This window comes from Anomaloglossus baeobatrachus, chromosome 4, assembly GCF_048569485.1.
Source record: "Anomaloglossus baeobatrachus isolate aAnoBae1 chromosome 4, aAnoBae1.hap1, whole genome shotgun sequence".
Lineage (NCBI taxonomy): Eukaryota > Metazoa > Chordata > Amphibia > Anura > Aromobatidae > Anomaloglossus > Anomaloglossus baeobatrachus.
In genome coordinates this window covers 672,009,679-672,025,944 of record NC_134356.1, presented here as the reverse complement: position 1 = coordinate 672,025,944, position 16,266 = coordinate 672,009,679, and positions in this window count along the sequence as shown.

The following is a 16,266-nucleotide window of genomic DNA, read 5'->3' as shown; positions in this document are numbered from 1 at the left end:
CCTCTAGAGCAGTGATGTTTTGGACCTGTCACTGAGCAACACGGACTTTCAACTCCCTCCAAAGATTTTCTATGGGGTTCAGATCTGGAAACTGGCTAGGCCACTACAATACCTTCATATGCTTCTTATAAAGCCACTCCTTCATTGCCCTGGTGGTGTGCTTGGGATCATTATCATGCTGAAAAACCCAGCCACATTTCATCTTCAATGCCTTTACTGATGGAAGGAGGTTTACACTCAAAATCTCATACATGGACCCATACATTCTTTTATGTACATGGATCCGTCGTCCTGGTCCCTTCACAGAGAAACTGCCCCAAAGCATGATGTTGCCATCTCCATGCTTCACAGTAGGTATGGTGTTCTTTGGAAGCAACTCAGCATTCTGTCTCCTCCAAACACGACGAGTTGTGTTTCTACCAAACAGTTCTACTTTGGTTTCATCAGACCATTTGACATTCTCCCAATACTCTCTGTGTCTTTGGCTGGCGGCGTAGTGTGTTACTGATGGTAGCGTTTGTTACCGTGGTCCCAGCTCTATGTCATTCACTAGATCCCCCTATGTGGTTCTGTGATTTTTGCTCACCGTTTTTGTGATAATTTTGACCCTACATTTGGAGTGTGACTGTTTGAGGTTGTGGACAGGTGTCTTTTATACTGATAACAAGTTCAAACAGGAGCCATTACTACAGGTAATGAGTGGAGGACAGAGGAGCCTCTGACAGAAGAAGTTACAGGTCTGTGAGAGCAGAAATCTTGTATGTTTTTAGGTGACTAAATACTTAGTTTCCACCATAATTTGCAAATAAAATCTTGCTAATTCAGACGCGGTGATTTTCTGGATTTGTTTTCTCATTTTGTCTCTCATAGTTGTGGTCACCTATGATGTCAATTACAGGCAAATCTCATCTGTATAAGTGGGAGAACTTGCACAATTGGTGGCTGACTACATACTTTTTTCCCCCACTAGAGAAAAGGTTTGTCCGGCTCACCTGCTTGAATGGAGACCATGAACTGTGGACCGTGCAAGGAACAGAAGGTCGGCAAGTCCTTGTAGTAATGATGAAGGAGGAAAAATTCCAGCAACTGGGTCCAGACAGAAGGTTCTTTAAAACGTAGATTCTTTATTATTTACATGTTAAAAAGTCCATGTTAGGGTGAAACAAAGCCCAAGCCAGAGAAGACGCGTTTCGAACACGAGGTTCTTAGTCAGTCTCTAAACCATATACTCACAGGACTGTTTAAAAAGGGCTGGAACCCAAATGGGTACCAGAACTCCCACTGGTTTAAATAAAAGAAACAAAATATTGTTTGCTTATTAATATTGCAGTATCCAATGTATTTTGTGCATACCTATGTTGCTTTGTAGAAATACTTGTATAAAATGTTTCCCTTTATAGTGTTAATACTTTGGTTGTTTGATAGGCTCTTTCTGTTTAATGAATCACATGTTCGGGTTCCAGCCCTTTTTGAAACAGTCCTGTGAGTATATGGTTTAGATATAGAAAGAAACTCCGGCACTCTTTAATGAATCAAAATAGTAGTTTATTTTCCAAAAATAATTATATCAGATATAACGTAACGTTTCGGCTGATGCCTTCTTCACAACTGAAATTCATATAATAGAATACAAAAGGAAGAAATCAGTACCAATATTCATACATACTTCATATTAGTGACCGTAAAATAATGCATGACTTGAAATAATAAATCATTTTACCTAGATGGTATAACAAGTGATGCCTGAGAAGTACGTCAGACGTATTTGACCAATTATATCTAAAGAAATAATGCCCAAATGTTAGAAAAATCATAGAGGAATCATAAGATAATCCTAATGAATACATATGTTTGAACAAAATATATAATTATTACATCATAGGGTGAATCACTTAATGTCAATCCATAGACTTCTATGGGACATAATCTGATCAAGTAGAAAAAAAGAGGCATACTTATTGAAACAAATAAATGATCAAAATAAAAAATACGTCTGACGTTCTTCTCAGGCATCACTTGTTATACCATCTAGGTAAAATGATTTATTATTTCAAGTCATGCATTATTTTACGGTCACTAATATGAAGTATGTATGAATATTGGTACTGATTTCTTCCTTTTGTATTCTATTATATGAATTTCAGTTGTGAAGAAGGCATCAGCCGAAACGTTACGTTATATCTGATATAATTATTTTTGGAAAATAAACTACTATTTTGATTCATTAAAGAGTGCCGGAGTTTCTTTCTATATTGGATCATTTTTCTCCTGAGCACCTCAATAGTGAGCCAGACCATTATTTGGATTATTAGTATATGGTTTAGAGACTGACTAAGAACCTCGTGTTCGAAACGCGTCCTCTCTGGCTTGGGCTTTGTTTCACCCTAACATGGACTTTTTAACATCTAAATAATAAAAAATCTACGTTTTAAAGAACCTTCTGTCTGGACCCAGTTGCTGGAATTTTTCCTCCTTCATTTTTTCCCCCACTGTATAATATAATGCTGAATGCATCTTTCTATTCGAAGCTGGGATTGAGCTATTTCATTGGTCAAAGGGCCTATTTTTTTAAAAAGGTTACCACTGCAGAAGAAACTGGGGCTTCATTTATGAGTATTTGCCCCCCGTAAGATTGTTCTAGTTGCCTATCACAACCAGAGTGTAGCTTTCAGTATTGAAGCTGCTGAGGTAAAGTGAAAGCTGAGCTCTGATTGGTTGCTATAGACAACTAGACCTTTATCAAACATAAGCATACCCAATAATCTTCTATTCACTATATAACGCTGAACTCGTCCTTCTGACGTGTGGACAGTGCTGTTTACATCAACATAGCACTGCTCATGCTCCAGCTCTAACCTTCGCCCGCCCACGCTAGAGTCATAGTGAGGGAGGGGAGAGGTGAGGAACCTCCGACCCTCACCACACACGTCATAATGAGGGAGGTCAACAGCATGCAAGCATCATGTGACCTAAAGATGGCTGCGTCTGTACGGAGGCTGCTCGCCAGTGCACTGTGGTGCATGGACCGGGATTTTGAAATGTTGAGGTCTGGCTTCTGCACTGGGGAGAACAGGGTCTCTGGGGAGGCTGCATGGTGCTGTGTGCTTAAAGAGGCCGGCAATAGTGTCTCAAAGCAAGACGCCCATACAGCAGGAGGTGGAGGAACTGCTGAAGCGGGTACAGCAGTGCCAGGGTCGGCGGATGTCAATGACGTCCCAACACCGGCCACAAGTGTGCGTGGTGCTGCTCTCTGTTATCTGCCGAAACACACACACTGGGCCAATTCACTGATGTCACCTGTGCCGACCACCACACACTGCTGCTCTCTGTTATCTGCCAATACACACACACACACATATATATATATATATATATATATATATATATATATATATATACAGTTAGGTCCAGAAATATTTGGACAGTGACACAAGTTTTGTTATTTTAGCTGTTTACAAAAACATGTTCAGAAATACAATTATATATATAATATGGGCTGAAAGTGCACACTCCCAGCTGCAATATGAGAGTTTTCACATCCAAATCGGAGAAAGGGTTTAGGAATCATAGCTCTGTAATGCATAGCCTCCTCTTTTTCAAGGGACCAAAAGTAATTGGACAAGGGACTCTAAGGGCTGGAATTAACTCTGAAGGTGTCTCCCTCGTTAACCTGTAATCAATGAAGTAGTTAAAAGGTCTGGGGTTGATTACAGGTGTGTGGTTTTGCATTTGGAAGCTGTTGCTGTGACCAGACAACATGCGGTCTAAGGAACTCTCAATTGAGGTGAAGCAGAACATCCTGAGGCTGAAAAAAAAGAAAAAATCCATCAGAGAGATAGCAGATATGCTTGGAGTAGCAAAATCAACAGTCGGGTACATTCTGAGAAAAAAGGAATTGACTGGTGAGCTTGGGAACTCAAAAAGGCCTGGGCGTCCACGGATGACAACAGTGGTGGATGATCGCCGCATACTTTCTTTTGTGAAGAAGAACCCGTTCACAACATCAACTGAAGTCCAGAACACTCTCAGTGAAGTAGGTGTATCTGTCTCTAAGTCAACAGTAAAGAGAAGACTCCATGAAAGTAAATACAAAGGGTTCACATCTAGATGCAAACCATTCATCAATTCCAAAAATAGACAGGCCAGAGTTAAATTTGCTGAAAAACACCTTATGAAGCCAGCTCAGTTCTGGAAAAGTATTCTATGGACAGATGAGACAAAGATCAACCTGTACCAGAATGATGGGAAGAAAAAAGTTTGGAGAAGAAAGGGAACGGCACATGATCCAAGGCACACCACATCCTCTGTAAAACATGGTGGAGGCAACGTGATGGCATGGGCATGCATGGCTTTCAATGGCACTGGGTCACTTGTGTTTATTGATGACATAACAGCAGACAAGAGTAGCCGGATGAATTCTGAAGTGTACCGGGATATACTTTCAGCCCAGATTCAGCCAAATGCCGCAAAGTTGATCGGACGGCGCTTCATAGTACAGATGGACAATGACCCCAAGCATACAGCCAAAGCTACCCAGGAGTTCATGAGTGCAAAAAAGTGGAACATTCTGCAATGGCCAAGTCAATCACCAGATCTTAACCCAATTGAGCATACATTTCACTTGCTCAAATCCAGACTTAAGACAGAAAGACCCACAAACAAGCAAGACCTGAAGACTGCGGCTGTAAAGGCCTGGCAAAGCATTAAGAAGGAGGAAACCCAGCGTTTGGTGATGTCCATGGGTTCCAGACTTAAGGCAGTGATTGCCTACAAAGGATTTGCAACAAAATATTGAAAATTAAAATATTTTGTTTGGGTTTGGTTTATTTGTCCAATTACTTTTGACCTCCTAAAATGTGGAGTGTTTGTAAAGAAATGTGACAATTCCTACAATTTCTATCAGATATTTTTATTCAAACCTTCAAATTAAACGTTACAATCTGCACTTGAATTCTGTTGTAGAGGTTTCATTTCAAATCCAATGTGGTGGCATGCAGAGCCCAACTCGCGAAAATTGTGTCACTGTCCAAATATTTCTGGACCTAACTGTATTTATATATTTAGACATACATCATTCATTCATTCAAAAATTGTTTAAAAGAACTGAGAGTCCTCAGTAGGTGATTCCTTTTAATGGCTATCTGAAAAGATGGTAATAATACTAAGCTTTCGAGACTACTCAGGTCTCTTTATCAGGCTCAGTATAACACAAAATCTGAAGAGTCACATATTTATATACAAGAGGACATAGAATGGAGCAGTAAATAAGACAAGTTATGTGAAACAGAACTATCAGTAGGGCAAGGAGGCAAACTGTTCTGGACATAAATATTGCAGCAGCTCATAGATAAGGAGTGTGAAAGTTTTATTGTCCTCTGATTGGGGTCTGGTCCGGGCTGTGATACCCCAGATGCACTGAGGAGCACCTTTCTTAATTAATGTAAAAAGACATAAATCCATGTGACACATTCATTCCTGCTCTAAATGTGTCAAAGGTCTTCATAAGTTTGTATTCCCAAAGTCTCCTGTCTCTCTGGGACTTGAAATTTCCTTTCAATACCAGCAATTTCATGTCCATGAGGTTGTGGTCGGGGTTACAAAAATGTTTGGCCACAGGTAGATTTATTCATTCATTCATTCATTCACTATATTCTCTATATAATGCTGAATGTGTCCTTCTGTCTCAAGCTGGTGTGGCGCCCTGGACAAGCCAGGTCGTCACAGAACTACACCAACACACCCCACACCCCGGTTAGGCACACCGAAGCCAAACACAAAATCCTTGTTGCCTTCCTCCAGGGGCTGATGTCCACACCAGGGGGTGGGCCAGGCGGTTGGTCCCGCCCACCGAGGAGTTCACAGTCCTGGAGGTGGGAAAAGGAGTCAGTTCAGTTTTGAAGTTTGAGGAGTGAGGAAATAAAGTGGTAGAGGAGCAGTCTGACGGCGTCCGGGTGTGTGGCCCGGACGGTACAGCAAGGTTGGCAGACGGTGGTGACCGTCTGCAGGAGAGGCTAATTGGAGCGAACCGTAAAGACCGTGGACGGGCGGTGGCCCGGCGGTACCGGATCGGTGAGCAAAGAGAAGCCAGCACCATCCGGCAGGGCTTACGGACCCCGACAAGGCTAGGAGTCGCCGTCAAATTTGTCAAATCCGTTAGCAAAGGGAACCTCCGGGGTTTCCCAGCAGTCAAGACCCGATTGAAGGCAACCGCTCAAACCGTAGAGGGAAACACAGTCACCGCCAAGGCTACAGTTCCAAGGGCCAGAGCCTGTGGGCAAAAGGGGCTCCCTCAGCCTCCATCCAAGCTGCGGAGCGGGTTACGGGTGGGAAGCCATTGGAACCATAACACAACACAGGTGCAGGGAAAGGCAGTCACCATCAACCTGCCAGGAGGAGAAACACCGCAGCCGTCTGTGGGACCCGTCCATCCAGCCGTTTGTTTTACCGGAGGCTTTGCATTCATCATTGGCTGAGTGAGTACTACCATGCCGTGCGGCACAGCGCTGCCCCCGTGACCCTGCACCTCACCAGGCCCCGTAACCTGCCTGCCATCCATCCCTACCTCCCTTACCGGGCCCCGGGACAACCAACCCCCCTACCCATGGAGGGAAGAACCAACATCCAAGCTGCTCCCTGTCATCACTCCCGGGATCCCTGTCCAGAGCAGCAGTGGTTTCACTAATCTCACCACAACCGTGGGTGGCGTCACGGACAATATCCCTAAACCAAGCCACCCCCTTTCACTCACGGGCGAGGAACGCCGCTCGAGTCCCCGGGATCCGGCCCACCGCTCGAGCCACCACCGAGCAGCAGCAGCAGCCGTACCCGAGCAGTGGGTGAGCGCAGCGTCCCCTCCTCCGCCCGCGACACTGGGATCGCACCATTTGGCTGGAGCGAGTATGTTCACCCAGTGCTATGTTCACCAGTCATCAGTTTGTTTCAGATGATATTCGCAGACACATATCTTATATTATATTTGTATCATATTTGGTAACCAGCACAGATAAAACAGTCAGCTGCAGGCTTCAACCCACAGCTGTCAGCTTAACCTTGGCTGGTTATCAAAAATAGAGGGCGTCCCATGGTTTTTTTTTTTCTTAAATTGTCAATAAATAATTTTAAAAAATGGTGTGGGGTCCCCTCTATTTTTGATAGCCAGCCAAGGTAAATTCAGATATCTGGGGGATGGGATTATCAGGGTGGACAGGTCCATGGTTATTTGGCCCTTCCCAGCCTAAAAATGGAAGCCCGTAACCACCCCAGAAGTGGTGCATCTTTTAGATGCTCAATCGAGTACTGAGGAAGCATGCTCGGCCATCATTAATGGCATGATAAAGGTGAGATTGTAGAATCAAGAAATGGGACACCTGAATAGATTTCAGCAAAATGATTCCATGAATTGGAATGCAAGCAGGGCTCATGTAGACCCTTGCTCAGTGCCAAATAGCAAACTATAGTTGTACAACATGTTTTCTACGATTGTCATTGTTCAGCGATGTGTTTGGGTTTTGGGACATATCTCAGTCCCTCAAGAATTTTGGAGCAACTGGGAAATCTGGAGTTGAGTTGCAGTGTAGAGGTGCTACGAGGTGGATTTGAAACATAAAATGAAGACGTGGAAGACAAAATGGATTCTGACCACCCACACTCCTCAACACAGGAAAGGCAGGGGAGACATGGTTTCAAAATCAAATGTCACTCCACATTTGGCTCCTCATTTTGGATTCAGGATGACTGGAACATCAGTCCTAGTGGTGGGAGTCAATAAGAAGCAGAGGACAAGAGGTAGAGTAAATGTATATTACAAATGTATAGCCATCTTTCAGGGTCAGGGTGAATGGTGAATTCAAGGACATAGACATAAATAAGAATGTTGAGGAAAAAATGCCATTCGTCTTACCAATGTAACAGGCATAATAAAAGCTAAAAAAATTGCGAAAAACAAGGTGAGTCACGACTAATTAAGTGTACAGTCACTCTTCTTGACGTAAAGATTTCAACACATGAGGACTCAGCGAAGGTGACTGCATGATCACGCTCGGGTGCTATAAATGAGAGTGTCAGCTCTAGGGGTGAAAGTCCAAACCAACGAGGAAGAACATACACTGGACAGGTCTGAGCAAGCAGACAGCAGACATTACTGATCACTGGACGGATAATTTTATAAAAAAGGAAGTAGAGGAGCTAAGTGTCCTATTTATGTCCAGTTATCGGACATGTTATCTATGGTTTATAACGGGACTGCAATAAACTCTTTTTTATTAACTATTAGAACCAGATTAATAACTTATCCAGCTCTGCTTCCTCATGAAGCGATGTGATTAGTGGAATATGGCTGATGGTTTTGAAAAAATCACGTGAAATTCATTCAAGTATTGCACATCTTTAAAGGCATATTTTAGACTAAACAAGTAATCACCTATATAGGGGATTTCAGCGGGGCACAGATTCTTTGCCTGTTCTAACAGTTCCACACAGGAGACTATGTTCTGCTCAAGTGGTGAACAGTCTAGTTGCTGCATTTAAAAAGCTCATAATTGTCTTTGGAATTCAATGCCAGATGGACTTGCTACTGGGAGTCTGAGCCATTTGCACTGGAAGTGTCTCACCCATTCAGCCCAGTGTCTATCCCGGGAATACAAAGCATTTATTTTGAAAAAAATTATTGATCAAAGCAAGCAGTTCTGTCTGACTACAACAGCATTAAATAATTAACTAAAGGGGGCTTTACACACAATGACATCGATAACGAGATGTCCCTTGGGTCACGGAATGAGTCCCCTGCCTGGATTGCACGGCTTTGGTTAAAGTAGCCATACCTTTATTCAGTTCCAGCATACGGAGCTGCAGTTCACCATTGGAGTTTCCACTTGCAGTCTGTTCCTTAGCTCCCACTCACAGTGATGTAGTTGGCTGTAATCCCGGTTGCTTCAGCACAACCCTGTGCGATCTGGGTCGCACAGTGCTTGGATGGCCTGGTCTTTGAACTCTGCGAAGCTAAGATCAGGGCTTTGCATGGATACAATATGCATCTGGGTCCGGTTGGCATCGGAGAGAAGACCCTCGATGAACTGATCAGTCAGCGCGCCATTCACATCTTTAACCTCCTCTGGGTTCACCTGCTAAACTGCTTTCATTGCCTCCTGTTGATTTAAAGCATAGTCCCGAACACTTTCTTGCACCTTTTGCTTACATCCATAGAACCGCATTTTTATCTCAGCTGCTGTACGATTTTCAAAGGTTTCCTTGAGTTTAGCTAAAATGCACTTTGCCACTCTTTTATCAGTCTTCGGTCAGGATTTGAATTCACGTCAGGCTGCGCCAGTCAATTGACCAATGAGGTCACTGGCTTTCTGTCCTTCTGTCAAAGGGTACATCTGGAATAAATAATAAAGTCTTTCCTTGAAATCAGCCAGGGTATATGCCTCCCCAGAATACTGTGGGAGCCATGTTGCCCCTGGAAGATATGGCATGGTAAATGGTAGTACTGGGGCTGGTGCCACTGCTGCAGGTCCTCCTCTCTCTCCTCCGTGGACATGTCTGGGTCAGTCTCAAGTTTCCTGTCAACTGCTAACAGTGGGGCTCATTTTGGCGCTCCTTTTGGAATTCACCCACACTTTTACACTCTTCACGAGTACCGCCCACGACAACACATCCCTTCTTTTATTTTCAATCCCTTTTAATCAAAATGTTAAACACAGTTCAGTAAGGCGCACAGTACCCAGGTTTTTGGCCTGGGCACGATATCCTGTTCATGACGCCAAAATGTAGCACCCAGGGGTAGAGGGTTAACCTTACTCATCGCCGGACCGGTGATGTCGGGTCTGGGATGTCACAGGTGGCCTGGCCCGGCTTTCTGCCCTGAGGTCTCCACAATAAAGGGGGGTGATTAAAGATGGTGGAGGTTTATCGTGACGCCACCTGTGGTACGCGGCCAGTGGTTAGCGGTCGCTGCTGTCGCTGTCCTCTGGGGCGGATGGTTGTAGCAGCAAGGATGGTTTCGCTCCCCACAGGTGGAGCGGGCTCCAGGGAGGATGATGAGGGCAGATGTCCAAGGGGGGCGCCAAAGCGCCGGGCAATGGCTCCGGCAAAGACAGGGACGACACCGGGGCTGTGGTTCAAAGTTCTTTTTACTCTTTTTAGTTTGTAAGATGCCATGGAGGTGCCGCTCTCCGCCACAATGGGCTCCAGCCGGTCCCGGGTAAATCAGAAGCAACCACCGGTGTCTGTGAAGTGTGAGACTCTCTTCCCCTGTGCTTAGTTGTAGATCTCCATGGATTGAAGCAACTTGGGGACCCCAGTTTTCTTGTAAAGGGTCCCTTCCCATGGTGGTGCGGATCCTCCCTGTGGGGCCCAACCGTGATGATGACCCTGGACCCTATGTGTCACTGTGCTCCGGGAAAATGGGTTGTGGGAGATGGGACTTAAAATCCCCAACCCCTGCAGATTCTGGTGGTCCAATGGAATGTGTCCCACCACAGGGCTCTGCACTCTGATTGCGCTGGTACTGTGGGAACAGATAAGCGGGCTTTACACGCTACGATATCGCTAGCAATTGCTAGCGATATCGTACGCAAAAGCACCCGCCCCCGTCATGCATGCGATTTCGTGTGATCGCTGCCGCAGCGAACATTATTGCAGCAGCGTCACACGCACTTACCTGGTCGTCGTCGTCGCTGTGACTGCCGAACAATCCCTCCCTCAAGGGGGAGTGACGTTCGGCATCACAGCGACGTCACCGCGACGTCACTAAGCGGCCGGCCAATCAAAGCGGAGGGGCGGAGATGAGCGGGATGTAACATCCCGCCCACCTGCTTCCTTCTGCATTGCGGCCGGCGGCAGGTAAGGAAACGTTCCTCGCTCCTGCGGTGTCACACACAGCGATGTGTGCTGCCGCAGGAGCGACGAACCACATCGATAAGTTTTGGGACGACCTCTCCATGGTGAATGATTTTCACCATTTTTGAGGTCGCTTAAGGTCGCTGGTAAGTGTCACACGCTGCGATATCGTTAATGATGCCGGATGTGCATCACTAACAACATGACCCCGACGATAAAACATTAACGATATCGTAGCGTGTAAAGCCCCATTTAGGCTCGACCTCCAGCTACCATGTTCTCTCCGTCTCACTAGCTCCACTGGTTGCCTCTCGCCCTCTTCCAGTCTGGCCAGTTCAACCTAGAAGAGCTCTGAAGCACTCCTTCTAAGGACCGTGTTGTTCAGAGTCTCAGACCCTTCTGACTAGAAACTGGTTGTGTGTTCCTCACTTCCTCAGGCAGCAGGTGCAAGTGTTTTAACCTACTCGTCGCTGGGCCGGGGGTGCAGATCTTCTGTGTCGTCATGGGGTGGCTTGGCCCAGTCCCGTTGCCCCAAGGCATACAGGAAGGGAAGGATGGCAGTAGATGAGAGGCAGGAAGGCAGGATGAGGGTGGTAGTTGGAGGTGGAGGACGGTTAGGAAAGTCTATATGATCGTGACGCCACCTGTGGGACATGGCCATGTATGCGGCGAACGTTGCAGGGTCTCTCACTGGGACAGATGTTGGGTGCTGCCGGGATAATGTCGCTCCACACAGGTGGAGCGGGATTACGCCAGGTAGGATGATGGAGGACGGGGGTGGTTGTGGTCCCCATTAGTGCTGCAGTGCTGGGCGCTGGCAAATGAGAGGCAAAGGCAGGGGCTGCGGTTCCAAGTCTCTTTACTCACAGGTTGTTCATGCACTGCCTCAGAGTGCCGATCTCTGCCACGATGGGCTACAGCTGATCCAGGATATGTCAGCGGTCACCGCCAGTGCTTGTGAAAGTCTGTTAGTGAAGTGTCCCTCGGTTGCTATCCGGAACCCAGGCCGAGCCTCATGCTCCAAGCCACGGGCCCACGGAGAGAGAGAGAAACACTAACTCCAGTTGTCAGTGCTAGTTGTTATCCCAAGCTGTCCGCAGGAAGGTTCTGAAGGTTCTGTCTCTAGTGTGTTGGTTGCACCTACTTCTACCCCATGTGGTGCCTGCCCCAGTCATTGTCCTAGTGACTGAGAAAGTCGCATGTTTCGTGATGGCTAACTATCCTGTCTGCCCTAGTCCACCCCCCTGTGAATAAGCACCTTACTGTTGTTTATGTGTGTTTTGTAAAGGCACCGGCAGGTTAACCCCCTCCTGACCCGGGATAGATATTACCCCAAAAAAAGTGGTCTAGTACCCTGTGGTGCCAGAAACCCAGGGGCGCCACATGTACACCCAACTTCAGATGAGGCTCAATATGAGGAAACACAGCCGCCCACATGCACAAAACTTCCAGGGACTGGCAGGAACGCCAACTTGTGGAAATCATGTTATTAGGGCCACAGGGGTGTGATAGTAGGGAAAGAGGGCTGACTAGTCTGGGGAAACAATGCCCCTGCGACTAGTCAGAAACCTAATTAGCATTAAAACAGCTGAGGTTATAAATTCTGTTTTTTTAAACATTTATTTTAGTGAATAACATTAGACAGGGCTCGTGAGACAGAGAATTTTGACATACAGATGTGAATGCTGCTGGAGGGCGTAGAGGACCCGACAGTAGGTTTTCTTGAAAATGAATTGGATGGTGGGAAGGATGTTAAGTTTCTTATTATTATATGGCCCTGATGACCTCCTACCCATATTAAAATTCATTATATAGCCCTGGTTGTGTCTATCAGGGGCATATGATAAATTGTGGGGGGAAGACTCAAGACAGGGACTAAAGGGCCATTTACACGCTGCGACATCGCTAATGATATATCATCGGGGTCACGGTGTTTGTGACGCACATCCAGCGCCGGTAGCGACATCGCAGCGTGTGACAGGCAGAAGTGACCTTAAACGATCGCAAAAGAGACAAAAATCATTGGTAAATGAGAGGTCGTTCATTTACCAAAAATCGTTGTCTCGTACATAGCAAGGTTGTTCCTCGTTCCTGCGGCATCACATATCGCTGTGTGTGACACCGCAGGAGCGATGAACATCTCCTTACCTGCCTCCACCGGCAACGATGAAGGAAGAAGGTGGACGGCATGTTCCGGTCGCTCATCTCCGGCCCTCCTCTGCTATTGGGCGGCCGCTTAGTGACGCTGCAGTGACGTCGCTGTGACACCGAACGCTCCTCCCCCTTGAAGGAGAGATTGTTCGGCGGACACAGCGACGTGACAGAACAGGTATGTGCGTGTGACGCTGCCGTAGCGATAATGTTCTCTACGGTAGCGATCACCACATATCGCACCAACGACGGGGGCGGGTGCTAACGCTCACGACATCGCTAGCAATCGCTAGCGATGTCGCAGCGTGTAAAGCACCCTTAAGGCTTTGTGCACACATTCAGGATTTGCAACATAAAATTGGGCTGCAAGTGCTAAAATATTGGCAGGACATACAAGTCTTGCTGGCAACTGTAAAACGCTGCGTATTTTCCGCTACAAAATCGCAATGTGTGCACAAAGCCTTAAATTTAATTGGGGGAGCATCACAGAGATGGATTAGTTTATATTTATTAGGCGACTGACTATAGTAAACGGGGGGCACAGTGCGGCTTATTTATCACCTTATATTGTGCATGGTGTATGGCTAATTGTATAATATATAGTCTGGTACATATTTGTATTCAGGGGGCTTTGTGCGGGATTTTTTATTCAGGAGGTAAATGTATGTATACAATCTGTGACCTTGCTATTTTCAGGGCTGCGGTTATTAGTGTGACAAGAAGAAACGTGGCTGGAAGATGTCGACATGAAGGTCTGACCAGACGGAGAAGAAACAACAGAAAATAACTAAGCAGAGACGTCAGTGGTAACTTTCTGAAAATATTTATTTTGTACTGTATGACTTGGAGTATTGCTGTTATTTGTTAAATCCCTTAGGCCACATTATCACATTCGTGTGACATTTCCATGTGTCGCCAGACTTTTTTTTATCAGAAGGCACGCGGACCCCTAGAGTTTCATAGATCCATTAACATATCTGTAAAAATTACAGCTCTGAGAATGAGATCTGCGAGACTCGGAGCATGTGCTGTTCTGATCTGATTATGAGGAATAGGACAAACTCCATGGGTCTGAGCGCTGTCTGAGAAAAAAAGTCAGGCAGCACACTGACACTGCACACGGGTGCACGATGTAACTTCATTATGTATGACACCATCCATTAGTATTTAGTGTACTCACTATGTAAAGTGCCATCCTTTAGTACATAGTTTCTATTTTTATTATGCATAACTCTGTCCCTTATTAGCATCTTCACTAGTTATGTATGGTGCTGTCCCTTATTATATAGTGTCCTCTCTTTTTCTGTATAGCACTGTCTCTTATACAGTGTGTCCACCCATATCCTGTCCACCGCCATTAACTTGAGAATGGCGGCAGCTATAGGCATAGAAGTGGTGTCTAGGTATAGTAAAGTAGCCATGTGCTATGCAATTAAACCACATATAGCGCCACCTGGTGGAAAACAACGGAGTTAGCATTTTTTCTCAAAAATGGAACGAGATAGAGAAAAAAGTGAATTAAAAAATTGTATGCCATCATCAATTCCATACGAATCTGTAAAAGTGGCGTACTACTCTGAGAATCTTATTCACAGAAACCAACTGAGTCAGAAATGCATCCAGCATCTTTCACATGTTCCCATTCAGTTTCAGCACTTTTCTGTGTAATTTTTTTTTCCTTTTTTAAAAGTAATTTTTTTTGTGTATTTTTTTTTCTTTTTTAAAAGCAATTTCTTTGTGTAATTTTTTTTTAAAAGCAATTTTTTTATTTCATTTTTTTTTCTTTTTTAAAAGCAATTTTTTTGTGTAGTTTTTTTTTCTTTTTTAAAAGCAATTTTTTTTGTGCAGTTTTTTTTTTCTTTTTTAAAAGCAATTTTTTTTATTTAATTCACTAATAATGACTCCTTACTGATCATTACAAAACAAACCTGTACAAATACCATCATGACTGCAGTAAATGAATAAGTCCTCCAGTCCATATTATCAGTACACACAGTTGTTATGATACCACTTTATTGATCATTAAGCAAAACCAGTAAGCTAAGCCTGATATTATCACCATTCAGTGGCCTTAAGATAATAGCTATCAAGTTTACTGTAGTGCACTATGGGATATATACAGTATGCGTATATTGTGCAGATAAATGTAGACACTTTTCAGTGTAAAGTGGGCTTTACACGCTACGAAATCGCTAGCAATTGCTAGCGATATCGAGCGTGTAAGCACCCACCCCTGTCGTGTGTACGATATCGTGTGTTCGCTGCCGTAGCAAACATTATCACTACGGCAGCGTCACACGCACTTACCTGGTCGGTGTCGTCGCTGTGACCAGCGAACAATCTCTCCCTCAAGGGGGAGGGACGTTCGGCATCACAGCGACGTCACCACGACGTCACTAAGCGGTCGGCCAATCAAAGCGGAGTGGCGGAGATGAGCGGGACGTAACATCCCGCCCACCTCCTTCCTTCCGCATTGTGGCCGGCGGCAGGTAAGGAGACGTTCCTCGCTCCTGCGGTGTCACACATAGCGATGTGTGCTTCCGCAGGAGCGACAACCATTACCGATTTTTGGTTTTGGGACAACCTCTCCATGGTGAACAATCTTCACCATTTTTGAGGTCGCTTAAGGTCGCTGTTCAGTGTCACACGCTGCAATATCGTTAATGATGGACTCGACAAAGCGCTACCAGCACAAAACAGGCTGTCGTCCGCCCCCCGTCCCTGCATTCCTTTCCTCCCCTCACTGCTCCTGTAAACGTCTGCAATTGCAGAATAAAGTTTTTGCCACTTACAGAGTGAGTAGCCGCTTTTCTTCCCTGGATGATTGGATTCCATACTACATTGTATGCTGAGCACCACTCTGCCAGGCTCCTCTAATACAGGCGCATGTGAAGTCCAGGATCAACTGTTTTTCACTGAACTGTGAGTACGGCTCCACTGCCCGGCGCAATTGCTCTGCAGTGCCCGACCTCTTTCCATAACAATGATAATTCCCCAACTGTTCCCTGTTCCCCACACAGTAATGATTTTTCCTCTGTGCCCCACACAGTAATAATTCCCCCTCTGTTTCCCCAGACAAAAACAATTTGCCCTCTTGCGCCACACAGTAGTAATTCCCCCTGTTACGGGGGGCTGTCTGATAATAAAATCTAAAGGAATGTCAGACAGTCAGGGTCCACCGTGCAGAGACTCTGCTGCAGACTATGGCAGAGGATAAGGGGTATATAAGTGTGCCACTGTAAATAATGATAGCACAAGTGCAGAGTGCAATACCTC